The 14,151-nt window shown below is 49.0% G+C and overlaps 1 protein-coding gene and 1 long non-coding RNA gene across 6 annotated transcripts in view; one reads left to right on the forward strand and one right to left on the reverse strand.

Moving 5' to 3' along the window:
* Slc14a1 (solute carrier family 14 member 1 (Kidd blood group)) overlaps positions 1 to 11,863 on the reverse strand; it is a 43,386-nt gene extending 31,523 nt beyond the window's left edge. For all 5 annotated transcript variants that reach the window (XM_031366109.1, XM_031366107.1, XM_031366108.1 and 2 more), the window contains exon 1: positions 11,703 to 11,863. The gene's annotated coding sequence lies outside the window, so the exon portion shown is untranslated. The remainder of the gene's footprint in view (positions 1 to 11,702) is intronic.
* LOC116087389 overlaps positions 11,471 to 14,151 on the forward strand; it is a 3,676-nt gene continuing 995 nt past the window's right edge. The window contains exon 1 of the long non-coding RNA XR_004117415.1: positions 11,471 to 12,397. This is a non-coding gene — a long non-coding RNA (uncharacterized LOC116087389). The remainder of the gene's footprint in view (positions 12,398 to 14,151) is intronic.

The following is a 14,151-nucleotide window of genomic DNA, read 5'->3' on the forward strand; positions in this document are numbered from 1 at the left end:
GGTGGTGGTGGTGGTGATGGTGGTGATGGTGGTGGTGGTGGTGGTGGAAGATGGTGGTGGTGAATTCAGGCTCCTGGAGTGGTAGCAGTTTACAAATTCCAGTCTTGCTTAGAGACACTGGTGAATCCCAGTGAGTCATACTTGCTGGCACTGGGAACATCTTGTCCTTGGTTGGGCCACACCTATGAAAGGCAGTGCTGTAGGCCAAGCCCATCAACCCCTCATCCCATTACACTCCATCAAGTCCCCAGCACGCTCGCCCTTGTCTAGTTAGGCTTCGTGTGTGCGTCAGGGCCATCAATCACCGAGAGATATTACCACAGGTCACGGAAGCGGCTGCTTACACGCACAGGAGCAGGGCTTCCTCCAGCCCTGGAGCCTGAAGCCAGATCCTACAGTCTGTTCAGAGGCCTCTGTGCCATGCTCCCCAATGGGACTGACACCTGGAACTGTAATAGAGGCTCCCAGAAGCCATCAGATCTCCCCCAAGTATTTCTGTGGCGTCTATTCGACTGTCTTTTCTTTTTATTTGTCTGTCCTATCTATCTATCTGTCTGTCTGTCTGTCTATTATCTATCTATATATCACCTATCATCTATCTATCATCTATCTATCTATCTATCTATCTATCTATCTATCTATCTATCTATCTATCTATCATCTATCCATCTATCTATCAGTCTATTATCTATCTATCTATCTATCTATCTATCTATCTATCTATCTATCTATCTATCTATCTGTTGTTTTGAGCCAAGCTTTTTCTGAATATCCCTGGCTGTCCTAGACAAACTCAAACTCAGAGATCTGCTTGCCTCTGCCTCCTAAGTGATGGACAACATATGACTCTACTGCCTGGCCAATATTTTCTATTTCTTGCCATCTCAATCCTGGGTCCTTGCAGTTAAACCGACCCTTATTCAGTATATTATTCCTTTAGCTAAAATCTCTTCTTATAAGGAACTCATTCCCTGCAGCACTACATTACAGTAACCGATGTGCTGCATTCCTCTTTGTAAAGAACACCTTCCTTCGCAATTGCTGCCCCCTCAGACCCAGGGCAGGGGTGGGCTAACCGGTGGGTCAATGTCTCCCATTAAGACAGACTGTTGAGAAGAGCTGAACCTCAGGTCACCAGCAGCCTCTTTGCCATGGTGCTTATCAGTATCCACAGTTATACAATTGTACTTTATTATGCTTGCCTATTGGCCGGCAAGCCTCCCAGAGGGCAGAGTCTGGGCTGGTCTCAGCCATTGCTTAGTCCTGGTATTGGGTTCAGTGTCTGCTACTGACGTTCTCAGAGACTTATTTGCTGAGCCACTGGAATGTATGGGTGAATGACTCTGGGGATTTGAAGGGCTAGTGGGGATTTTGTGAAGTATTGAGAAGAAGCAAAGTCTGGGGGCAGAGATGGGGTGGGGCTTCTCCCAATCCCAGGCCCAAGAAAGGGCTTACAGCACCATACCAAAGACAAGTCCTCTAGGGAGCCATTGCCCCTGCCTTGGGTCAACTAGCCTAAGGTCGAAGCAGCCAGCACTCAAGCCTCACAGGTCTCTGCTGTGCTTACAGCTTTGGCTTGCCTCTAGGACTGCCCTAAAACACCTAGGCCATTCTGTGGACTGCAGGTAGAAAGGAAACCTGGCTTTGCAGAGCCTCCTTGGTGCTGATCAATGTGAAAATATAAGACAGTCTTAATCCCAGCTACTAAACACAGACCAAATCAAACACAGCAGGCCTCAGTGTGGGCACGGCTACCTCTCTTCCCCTCATAGCCTAGCTGTGGCTTGGGATTTCAGATGGCACTGGCCAGCTCGCCACTGCTTAGTGCTCAGGATTCAGCTCTTTCTCTCTCTCTTCCTCTCTCTCTCTCTCTTTCTCTCTCTCTCTTTCTCTCCTCTCCTCTCTCTCTTTCTCCCCCCTTTCTCTCCCCTTCTCTTTCTCTCTCCTCTCTCTCTCTTTCTCCCCTCTTTCTCTCTCTTCTCTCTCTTTTCTCTCCTCTCTCTCTTCTCTCTCCCCTCTCTCTTCTCTCTCCTCTCTCTCCTCTCTCTCTTCTCTCTCCTCTCTCTCTTCTCTCTTCTCTCTCTCCTCTCTCTCTTCTCTCTCCTCTCTCTCCTCTCTCTCCTCTCTCTTCTCTCTCTCCTCCCCCCTCTCCTCTCTCTTCTCTTTCCTCTCTCTCTCTCTTGCCAGCTGCAGACCACACAGCAGCAGCCCCCTTCAGTCATCTCTCCCTCCTACCTCTCTGTCCTTCTTGCCTCCAGCAGATGATGTGTATAAGACAGGTCTTGTATCTGCTACAGGAAGGGGAATCAATTACACATGTGGCAAAGCCAAGGGTGTATGATCTGTGATCATTCTGTGAGTAGAACAGATCCTAGTCAGGATTTATAATATCCGAAGTCTAAAAGGGAGCCCATTCTCCAGGCTTAAAGCAGAGAGGGCTATGTTCTTTTTTAAATAATACCCATGATGCACTGGACTGTGGGCAGATATGATTTAGGGTTAAAGGGTGACTTACAAGGAACAACTGGAGTGGTGAAGGGAGACAGAAGACGGAGGCTTCACCTCTGAGCTGCATTGAATGAAGGTGGCAGTAGAGAGGAGGGCCTTCCGGTGGGAGACCTGATGATAGGCCTGGAGAGGCAGGGTAACTTGGGGCCACTGGCAGCCTGGGACCAATCTGCAGGGTGTGCCAGGTGAGTCATGGCCCACAAATCTTGTCCCTGCTGTGTCCACAGAAGTGTTCTGTGTTTACAGAAGGCATCTATCTGCCAGCCAGGTGAGACAACATCACAACCAGGCACAGAGTCCCCCACTCCCACTACATCATAACAGGAAGGACCTAAGTATCTACCTTGATGGACATTCAAAGTAGCAAAACCCTCCTAAATTCCAAAATATTGGTAATATTAATGCCTAGGTGTCCCGAGCGTTAATACAGTATATTTGCTCATGCAATAACTATAATAAATTACGAGCAAGCACAAACTGTAGGACAGTTTGAATTGCCTTCAGAAAATGTAGTGGAAGTAGCAAAAGCTTGTTTGCTGTTTATCTACTCCCACCCCATCCCCACCCCAACCCCCAACACCCTCCCTCCTCCCCCGCCCCCATTTCCATGGCTTTCTCCAATGACTAGAAGCCTTGAACATTTTCGCCTGGAGGAAGATGTTTGGCAGCTGTACCTGCCGAGGAGTTTTATCCCATGGAGAACCAGTTTGGAAAGTGAGAGCCTGAAATTCCTCTTTGTTACCAGCTCTTTCCCCACCCAGTTAATGTTCGAAGTTCTGCCGGCTTCAGATCAAAACCTGGTAACCAATAATGAAGAAGTAGGAGTTATTTTTTAAAGAGCCACAGAACACGTACTTGCCGAGTCATTAGGATTTCTAAAAACCTCTTTACAACTTGGGGCTTCTGTGAAAACAGGAGTGTTGGGATAAGTGTTCAGAGCTGCTGCTGCCTTTAACTCTCCTATGGGCCAGGAGGGAGGCGGTTCTGAAGGGCTGCTTATATAGAGGATGTAATATATGGCATACCAGATTTATCAGAGGAGGCGTTAAAGCACTGGGAAAAATTAAAGCCTTGAATCCCGAAAGGAGAGATGGGGTTTGATTGCTGACCAGGTTTATTGAGAATGTCAGACAGGACAAACAAACAGGCCTGGATCTAAAGAGCCAGGTGCAGTGGGGTTCTGTGTGACGTTCGATGCTGTGTGTGTACATGGGAGTGGCCCACAGCCCCTGGGGCAAGACAGTGGGGGTGGGGGAAGGAAGGGGCTGTAAGCATGAGATAACTCAGGAGGGAAAGAACTATCGATAGGCCCGGGGTACCGGAAGGGTTAATCAAGATGGCACCCCATATTGGTAAGGAAGTGGTGGCCTTTGGAAACGGCTGGCAGCCTCTGTTAGAAAGGACATCGTGTGCTCTGTGGCCAGGCAGCTCCGTCCTGGGTCTATACACAGCAATGTCTGGTACAAACATGCTCATAAGAGCCACAGGGGTGTTAAGCCCAATGCTCCTCAACCATGCAGTGGCTAAATGACAGTTTGACAACAGGATAGCCAAGGCTTGCAGCTCCACTTAGTGGTGTGAGTGGATCTCACAGCGTTTACTGAAATCGGCCAGCGGCAGAGGGGAGAGGGGACTGTAGGATTGTGCTTATATCAAGGTTAAAACCAGGCTTTAGCTCACTGGAGTCAAGGTTCAGATCCCACTGGAAGGGGCGCATGGCTGCTAGAGATGTTTGTTTCTTACGTAGATGCCGCTTTCCTGGGCATGCTGGTTCAAAGATATTCATTAGGCTGTTCACACGTGATGGGTGCATTCAGTTTACGTCTATCGTGCTTTATATATATATATAAAAAAATGGAACGACATGAGGTATATAGTAAGTGCCACCGGGAGTCTATTTCGGGGTGCTGATTTGAGATGCCTGGACAGGCAGGTGGAACCCCAGCGTGTTGTTAGAGACACGGGGCTTTGGGCTGCATACAGCTGAAGTTGGAGATCTTTTGCAGAGAACGACAAGGGCAGATGGGAGCAGGGTGTGTTATGAGAACAGTCGAGAAGCAGATGAGAATGGGAGGAGGGGGGAGCGGCTAAGCCAATTACATTAGAGACCATTTCAGCACCCCTTGACACTTACATCGACGGGACTCTGCTGACCACAGAGCTCGTTGAGGAGATGGGGTAGATGCTCTTATATTTCTTCAGGTGACACTGTCCCCCAACCCCCAACTTATTTTCATGGAGCTGCGAGGATGAAATCTAGAGACCTCCCCGCATGCTAGAAACATCTCATTTAAAGAGCGGAGGGAACAACCTGGGCATGGTAATACATGTCTATATGATTTGAGGGGTGGAGGCAGGAGGACCAGAGGTTCAAAGTCAGCCTATTCTCTATGCAGTATTCAAGGCCAGTCTCAACAAACGGAAGGAAACAAAGAAAGAACACAAGAACAATTGACCTGTGTGAACTGTCCGGGACTACTGAGGAATGGGGTGAGGAAACACCTCAGTCTTCCACATCCCGGCTGTCTTTGACCATACTGCTCTGAACAGGCAAGGTTCCTGGCCAGCTTGGCCAGCCCCACTAGAAGGCCTTGAAGGTCGTCAGCCCAAGGAGTGTTGGGCAGTAGGCTGCCTGGCACTCCTCCCCGAAGCACGGAGCCTTTTGAGGTTGGGAGGACATTCATGCTCAGACAGCAATGCGGGTTTGTCCTACAGCTTTGGGAAGCTCTGTGCTTTGCTCGTAAGCAGCTCAGGCGGGAAGGTCAGGGCATCCTTCTAAACACCTGTGCGGTCCTGGTGCCTGAGCCATCGTGCCAACACCAGCAAGCGTACATTTCCTCTACTGGGAAATACCAGGTGGGAGACCTACGAAGGCCCAGCGCAGCGACAAATATCTCAGAAACGCAGAGGAAACGCCTCTCCTTCCTCTTCCCTGCATTCCTCCTCCGGAAGGCCCGCCCTCATGCATGGAAAGGTAAGAAAGGCAAAGAAGCTGATTGGGCGACTGGAATGGAGGAAGCCCACGGCTGTGGTTTGCCCTCAGAACGTGCCCCAAAGGCCCAGAGGCTTGGTGATGGAGCCATGATGTGTGAAACCCTCAGCAAGTGGGCCTGCTCTGAAAGAGGCTGTTGGGAACCCGCCACTTCTCTTCCTCCTGTCTCTGCTTTTTGGCCGTCATGGGGTGAGCAGCCTCTCCAGGTCTCAAGGTAGTGTGGCGGAATGTCCATGTTCTGGTTCTTTGGGATCAACCAACGTTGGTTGACTTAGGTGTTGACTACAGCAAGTAACTTGCTGTAGATGAAAAGCTCCCTAGTCTTGGCTTGTGTTCAGGACCTAGTCTCTACCCTACTCTACTATCCCTAACTCTCATGACTTCTCAGTGAGACTTTACATGGAAGTGTCATGGTCCCTGGAGGGGAGTGCTCCAGGACAACTGTCCCCTTCCCTGCCTGAACCTGTGCTGCCCCTTCTAGGAAGATGCTAGACGACTGAAGTCCTGGCACTGGGACTTCTTAGCATGACAACATGAGAATTAGGGTAATTCTATGTCACCTTAGCTTTTTTGGCTTTAAATGGTGTGCTAGCTGGTTTTGTGTCAACTTGAAACAAGTTGGCTTCACAGAGAAAGGAGCCTCTCTTGAGGAAATGCCTTCATGAGATTCAGCTGTAAGGCATTTTCTCAATTAGCAATCAAGAGTGGGAGGGCCCATTGTGGGTGGTGCCATCCCTTGGGCTGGTAGTCCTGGGTTCTAAGAAAGCAGGCTGAGCAAGCCAGGGGAATCAAGCCAGTAAGCATCACCCCTAGCCCCCAAGCCCCATGGCCTCTGCATCAGCTCCTGCCTCTAAGTTCCTGCCCTGTGTGAGTTCCTGTTCTGACTTCCTTTGGTGATGAACAGCAATGTGGAAGTGTAATCTGGATAAACCCTTTCCTCCCCAACTTGCTTCTTGGTCATGATGTTTGTGCAGGGATAGAAACCCTGACTAAGACAGATGGGATGAACACCTCAATGGCACCAGAGAGACAGCACCTGTGGGGTCCCTAGCCCAGAGACCAGCAAGAACTGGCAAGTAGACAACCATTTGCAGTTGGTTTAGGTCTCATTCCCGTGAGCCCCTGCTGGGATGTTCACATCAACACAGTCTTCTCCAAGCACTGTCAGCCATTTCCCTCAGGTAGTGTACTGGCTGGTTTTGTGTGCCAACTTGACACAGGCTGGAGTTATCACAGAGAAGGGAGCTTCAGTTGGGGAAGTGCCTCCATGAGATCCAGCTGTGGGGCATTTTCTCAATTGCCCCTTGTGGGTGGTGCCATTCCTGGGCTGGAAGTCTTGGATTATATAAGAGAGCAGGTGAGCAAGCCAGGAGAAGCAGGCCAGTAAGGAACATCCCTCCATGGCCTCTGTGTCAGCTCCTGCTTCCTTGACCTGCTTGAGTTCCAGTCCTGACTTCCTCTGGTGATGAACAGCCATGTGGAAGTAAGCCAAATAAACCCTTTCCTCCCCAACTTGCTTCTTGATCATGATGTTGTGCAGGAATAGAAACCCTGACTAAGACAGGTAGCTAGAGCATTTTCCCTTCTGCCATCTGATATGTCTACACACATATTTGAAATTTCATAGCTCATTTTTCACATCATAAGTTTAAATTAGAAACACAGTTGTAAGTACAGATGTTGCAGGACATCTGCCTGGTTATAGTCTGTTTCTCAGCGTTGGCGGTGGTCACACGGGTACACTCATTTATGGGAATTTATTGCCAAAAATGCTCCACTTACGTTGATTCACTTTTCTGGATACATATCATACTTTAATAAAATGTAAAAAACAAAATAAAAACAGAAGCTCTTGTTATAGGCTGTCTGAGTCCAGAACACAGCTTGCTTCTTGCTCTGTTTCAAGGTAGGCATGTGAGACTGTATAATGAATTGACATGTGAGTGTGTGACTGATTGGCATGACATGACATGTGAGACTGTGTGATGTATTGACATACATGATATGTGAGACTGTATGATTGATTGGCATGGCATGACTTGCGAGACTGATGGATTGGAGTGAGGCATCTGCTAGGTTTCTAAAATGACCTTTGGAGAGGTAGATTGCAAGGCCATCTCTGTTGAGCAAGGCCATCAACCGCTTAAAAGCCGAATCAGGAGAACATTAAAGATGAGGTGTACACAGCATGTGCTGAAGAACATGTGTTCAGTTTTGCTCTGAGGACCAGAGAAGTCCTCATAGAAGATGCTAGAAGCTGTGAACTGGGCGTTGAACATGGATGGAGAAGCATTTACAGTGGAAAGTAGAAGAAAGAGATGGAAAGAATAGAAAAAGAAAATTAAGGTGTATTGAAACCAAGGTGCAGGGGTATTTTCATGATGGAGAACTGTGACTGCGTGTGTGTGTGTGTGTGTGTGTGTGTGTGTGTGTGTGAACAATTTACCTGTGAAGTTCAAGGGTTTCATCCTCAGTCAGGTGGGCCCTGGGCCCACACCAATACGTTTTCCACCATTTACAGTTCTGCCCCCACCTTGCCACCACCACCTCCTTCACCATCACCCCACTCCCTATTATAACTGTTGTCATAGAACCAATTGATAATAAACATGTTAAACATGGCTTTTGACTCAAGGTTTCAGGGATCTTTGCAGTGCAAACCGCTGCCTCGTGTTAGGAGACTGGCTGGGAGCTCCTCAAGGGGCCTCACCTCATTTCCCTGTGAAAATAAAGTGGGTATGAGCATTCCTTTCAGGAGGAGAAATATCTGCTTAAAGGGGTGGTCTGTGCATTCCTTCTGGGAGGAGAAATACCCGCTTAAAGGGGGTGGATTCCTCAGCCCCAGGGATACCAAGTGTGTTTTTTAGCAGCTGCGCACTTACTTGCATGTATCTCAGTATCCCTTTGAGAATCACTGTACCAGTGAAGTGGGGACAGACAAGCGCTCCAGGAATATGGAGCGACCTACCTCTAAATGGCTTTTGGAGGTACTTTGGCGCCCTCTAGTGTAAGCTGCACGCCCGAGCCCAGTGAGTGTATGTGGCTTTTAGGATGTAGAAGTTTCCCTCCCAACATGGAGAAATGGGCAGTGCAGATGTAGGTTAGGTAAGATAAACACAATTCTTGAACTTCGATACACACGACGCTCATTGGGGACTTTAGGGTGCAGTTTAGGGTGGTTCTGGCCCCAGAGTTCATGGTTGCTTGGTCTGAAGGGGCTACAGGAATTAGTATTTTTGAGCATATTAAAGTGATTATAATTCAGGTGGGTTTGGACTGCATTTTTTAAAAGGATTTTTTTATTATTATAAATGAGCACACTGTAGCTGTCTTCAGATCACCAGAAGAGGGCATCAGATTTCATTATGGGTAGTTGTGAGCCACCATGTGGTTCTGGGATTTGAACTCACGACCTTTGGAAGAGCAGCAGTCAGTGCTCTAACCTGCTGAGCCATCTCACCAGCCCTGGACTGCATTTTAAAAAACCAAATCAAATTAATTCATTGAAATTATGGCAGGTACAGGGGAGTTGATACAACTGGAGGTGATTATGCTAAATGAATGAAATAAACCACACTTGGAAAAATACCACATTGCCCCTCATATGTGGATTGTAGATAGACTTGTGAGTGCGTGTGTATGTGTGCGTATGTGTGCGTATGTGTGTGTGTATGTGTGTGTGTGTGCGCGCGCGCACGCACGCGAGCGTGTGCACATGTTTTGGAAGAGGTGTAAAGGGGCGGGAGGAAGAGGGAACACTAGTGTTTATATGTGGAAGCAGAAGGGGGAACTGTTGAGGCTCGGAGTTTGCCATGTGGATAAGAGTGCTTGCTGCTCTTCTCGAGGACTTGTTTGGTCCAGCAGCCATGTCAGGTAGCTCACAGGCACCTGTAGCTCCAGTTCCAAGCAATCCAAGGGTCCTGTTCCGGCCACCTGCCGTCAGGTGCCTATACCCTCACAGAGGCATGCATGCATACACGTATGCCAAAACAAATCCTGAAATGCTTTTAAAAAGGGAAGAGAGGGCTTATTGGTTGGGGGAAAGAGAAGGGGGAGATGGATAGAGGAAGGCAGTAAGAAGTCAGATAAGAACAAAACATAGCGGTAATATAAAAATATAACCTTTGTATGAAGATGTCACAATGAAACCCATGTCTTTGCTGACTGAAAAATGAACAACAGAAACCGCTACCACACAGCACCCCACACTGCTTAACATTTAGCCTCTAAAAAAACGATAATAAAGCAGGATTCCTACATAGAACAGGGCCCCCTAATTAAAAGGCAGGACCCTCTAAAACCAGCTCTCACCTGCTTACAGACAAAGCTTGCCCCTCTGCAAGCCAACCAACACAGCACCCTATGGCCTAATCTTTAAATATCCAACAGCATTCAAACCAGCGAGCGCATCCTCACAGAACATGGACCTTGGGAGTGTGAAGAAGTGCTCTCTCTTGCTGCACTTGGGGGCAGTACGGAGAATCAGTGTGTGTGAAACCCACTCTGGCTCACAAAGGACCCTCTGACCCTGTCCCTGTCCAGAGCTTGGGGCTGAGGCCTAAGGAGGAGGAGGCAGCCCCTAGAGGCAGCTGACGAGCCCAGGGGGAGTGGTGGGTGTGCTGGGCTAGCCTAGGATGCCTCTCTCCCTCCCTCCTTTCTCTCCCTCTTCTTCCTTCCTTTCTCTCCCTCTCTCCTTCCTTTCCCTCCCTCCCTCCCTTCTCCCCCCCTTCTCCCCCCCCAACCTCTCTCTTGACAAAGCCTTATTCTGTAGTAATGGAGTTCACTATGTAGACCAGGATGGGCTTGATCTCACAGAAATCCTCCTGCCTCTGCCTCCCAGTTGCTGAGATGAAAGGCAGGGTATCACCACCCCACCCTGGCCTTTCTGCTTGTCTGTCAGAGGACTCAGGAGCCTGGCTTAAATGCCCAGATCCAGAATTTTAGACTTTAGTAGCCATAGGCCATCTCTCATCTCTCACGCCGGAGATAGGAACAAGTTTCCTCTGACAAGAACCATGCTGCCCAGACGAGGCCTGCACCAATCCAAACCAGACTCAGCCCCAGTGCTGATAGGAGAAGTGGAGGCGAACTTCCACCCCTAATCAAGACTATCTCCAGCTGACAACCATTTGCAAAGGTAAAATTAGTTTCTTCAAGGGAGTTTCACTGGATATACAAACCACACTAAAAGGCCCCATGTCCAGCAGTAGGTAGCCTGTCTGTCCTCCATGCCTGTCTCTGTGGGGCAGGCTCTGTTTCTAGAGCAGCTGCCTTCAACACCTCCACAAACACAAAACAACTCAGTGGTATTTTGGAATTTTTTTTCCTAATAATGCTTTGGGCATTTAAAAAAAACCTTACTGGTCTTTTGTTTTTTATATTAAGGTGGGGAGGATCCGGGTGGTGATGAAGGAGGGGAAATAGTGATCAAAATATATCGTATGAAAAAATATAATTTCAATAAAAAAAAATTAAGCTACCTGGGCTCCTTCCACTTGATAACTCCCTCCCAATGTTGATAACACACAGAGAGGTTCCTTCTCACCTTATAAAGGTATGTGGCAACTTGATTGCACAGGGACATGATCTGGGAGCTTTGAAAACCATTTACACCTGGGCATACCCTAGAGCTCGGATGGGGCCAGGCTAGGCCCTGAACTCCAGGATTATTACACGCTCCCCACAAGGGCTGCCCGCATCCTTGCTCGGATGGGGCCAGGCTAGGCCCTGAACTCCAGGATTATTACACGCTCCCCACAAGGGCTGCCCACATCCTTGCCCCTTGCTGCTCCTCCTCTCTGCACCTACTCAGGACAGTCTGTGCACAAAGGACTGGCTCTGTAGCACTCATGATTCGGACAGACCCTCTCGGGGATTGAGAGCCACCCTCATCTCTGCAGCAGTCTGTGAGCCAGGCAGCTCTCAGGGGGACTGGAACCCCCTGCATTGTTACATCAGAACCATCCACTCCCTCCCCCACTTTATTCTGTTCTGGTACTGCAAGCCCAGAGATCTTCACTCTTCTTCCCGTCTCCTGTGTCCTGCCTGTCTCTGTCTTTTTTTCCTTCTTATCTTTACCACTTGAGACTTCCTCCATGCCTGTCTCTGTGGGGCAGGCTCTGTTTCTAGAGCAGCTGCCTTCAACACCTCCACAACCCTCCCATCTTCTAGCCACACCCTTAGGACAACCCACCGTTCCTACCTGCTCACAGGTGCCCCTGCTGTATCTCAGTGGCTGTCGTGCCCTCCTCTGGCTCCCACTGTGCCCTGCAGTGTGGCACGAGGGGCTTCTGACTACCCCACGGGTGTACTTTTCCTTTAGGCTCGCTGGGCACTCAGCAGGCTTCTGAGGCCCATGCTAAACTTTGCTTCTTTATTTGGTTTTTTTTTTGAGCCGGATGTTTCTGGTTAGTGGTTTCATTTCTTTCTCTTTTTTTATTTTGTTTTGTTCCTGTTAGAGTGCAGAGCTAGCCCCCAACCATTCACTAAGTTTCAAAGTTTCTCACTTCCTCCTGCCTGGTGGTACCTGCTGTTCCTCATTATGCCCCATGAGGATGGGAACCGAGGGCTAAACCTTCTCCAGGAATGACTCTTTTAGAAGCAGATTAGGGCCCAGGAAACAGAAGCCACAGTTGCTTGTAAGCCTGGCTGCATCCTGGAAGACACCTTGGGAGCACAGGAAACATGCCGTGTTCATGCCTCCCACTGACCTGCTCGGTCCAGGACGAGGCCTTGCATTGGAATGGAATGATGCTCATCTACCTGATGAACCTACGCCGTGATCTCAAGGACTGGACCTCTATTCAGCGCCTTGATCCATGCCATTCAAGAGTTTATGGGAAGGTTCAGACTCTTGGCTCCATCTGGATCCACATCTTTGGGGACTGAGGCACAGGGGTGTGTACTTTGAAGGAGCTCCACAGAAAATCCCTACAGATACAACCACATACAGCTAATGCGTCACGACGTGTGACAGAAAGGGAAAGGGCTTATGGGAGGCGGGATCTCATTTGTAAGCGTACATGAGAGTTTCTCAAAGTGTGACTCTGGAGTCACAGCATCTGTGACTGAGAATGTAAGTGAGAGGGCCATTCTCACCTCTGCCACCACACACACGTCAAATCCTGGGAGGAACCTAGTTGTATTAGTCAGGGTTTCTATTCCTGCACAAACATGACCAAGAAGCAAGTTGGGGAGGAAAGGGTTTATTTGGCTTACTTCCACATGGCTGTTCATCACCAAAGGAAGTCAGGACTGGAACTCAAGCAGGTCAGGAAGCAGGAGCTGATGCAGAGGCCATGGAGAGATGTTTCTTACTGGCTTGCTTCTCCTGGCTTGCTCAGCCTGCTCTCTCATAGAACCCAAGACCTCCAGCCCAGGGATGGCACCACCCACAAGGGGCAATTGAGAAAATGCCCCACAGCTGGATCTCATGGAGGCACTTCCCAAACTGAAACTCCCTTCTCTGTGATAACTCCAGCCTGTGTCAAGTTGACACACAAAACCAGCCAGTACACTAGTCATCCCATTAGGTATGCAGATCCAAACCAATCCCAACCCACATTGGACTTCAGTGGGTCCTGACCATCTACCCGTCTACCTGACATGATCTTAGGACTCAGGGGTCCAAGGCATGGGGGATCTGGTAGTGCCTTACTGCTGTGCCAGGGGAATGTTAGTAATCCCCGAAAACACACACACAGGAGCCGATCTGATGCAACTCACAGCAGGGTCTTTATTCTATTTGAGCTAGCTTTCCTCCCCCCAACCCACTACTGTCACACAGGATGATTTTGGTGATGAGGGAGCCCCGAATGTCTATCAGGGCCAGGCTTTATAGTAAGCAGTGAACAGGGAGTACGTATGCAAGTATCGAATTGGAAAGCTCTCCTGGCCTTTAACATAATTGGCTGGTGCTGGGAGTCATCTCAAACTTAACTTCTGCTCCCCTCTGCATTGGTGGTCATTAGGCAGGGGGTGGGTTTGAAACCTGGGGGTGCAGGTTTGTTGGGGGAATAACCTGGAGACTTGGTCTTGTTGGAGGTGGAACCTGGAAACTCTGCTTTTGTTTGGGGATTAGCCTAGAGACTGGAGCTAGGCTCAGGTTTTGTTGGGGGGGGCAACCTGGAAACTAGTGTTAGATACCAGCCTGTTAGTCTACCTGAGTTCAAACTTAAGTCAGGGTCTCTAAAATGGAGTCTGAATTTAAAAGCTTTGGCACCTCATGACCCCTGAGCTACGCCCTGCAGCAGGGATCTGTAAGGACAGGGTGATTATGGAGGGCCGTACGGGGCCCACAGTTATCGCACATAAGTTGATGACGAGTTTGAGGCTGGTTGGTATGGACTTTTCTGCAGGTTGTTCCCTGAACACCACACATATGTGTTAGAAGGAGGGCCAGGACAGTAAGTTCTGGAGGTGAGATTCCATGGGGCTGGGCTGTTGGAAAGTCTTGTGCGTGCGTAAATGTATTTGTTATGCATAAAACAGAATTCAAATTCTATCCAGGATGGTAAACGGATGCTGTCGAAGGCAAGGGGGTGGAGATATGTGTCAGCCGATAATGATGCAGAGCTACTACGCAGCATCAGCAGGCTGGTGTGAGGAATGAAAGGTGAACAAGAAAAAGAACAGTGTCTGCCCTGAGCGAC

The sequence above is a fragment of the Mastomys coucha genome, unplaced genomic scaffold (genome assembly GCF_008632895.1).
Source record: "Mastomys coucha isolate ucsf_1 unplaced genomic scaffold, UCSF_Mcou_1 pScaffold13, whole genome shotgun sequence".
NCBI lineage: Eukaryota > Metazoa > Chordata > Mammalia > Rodentia > Muridae > Mastomys > Mastomys coucha.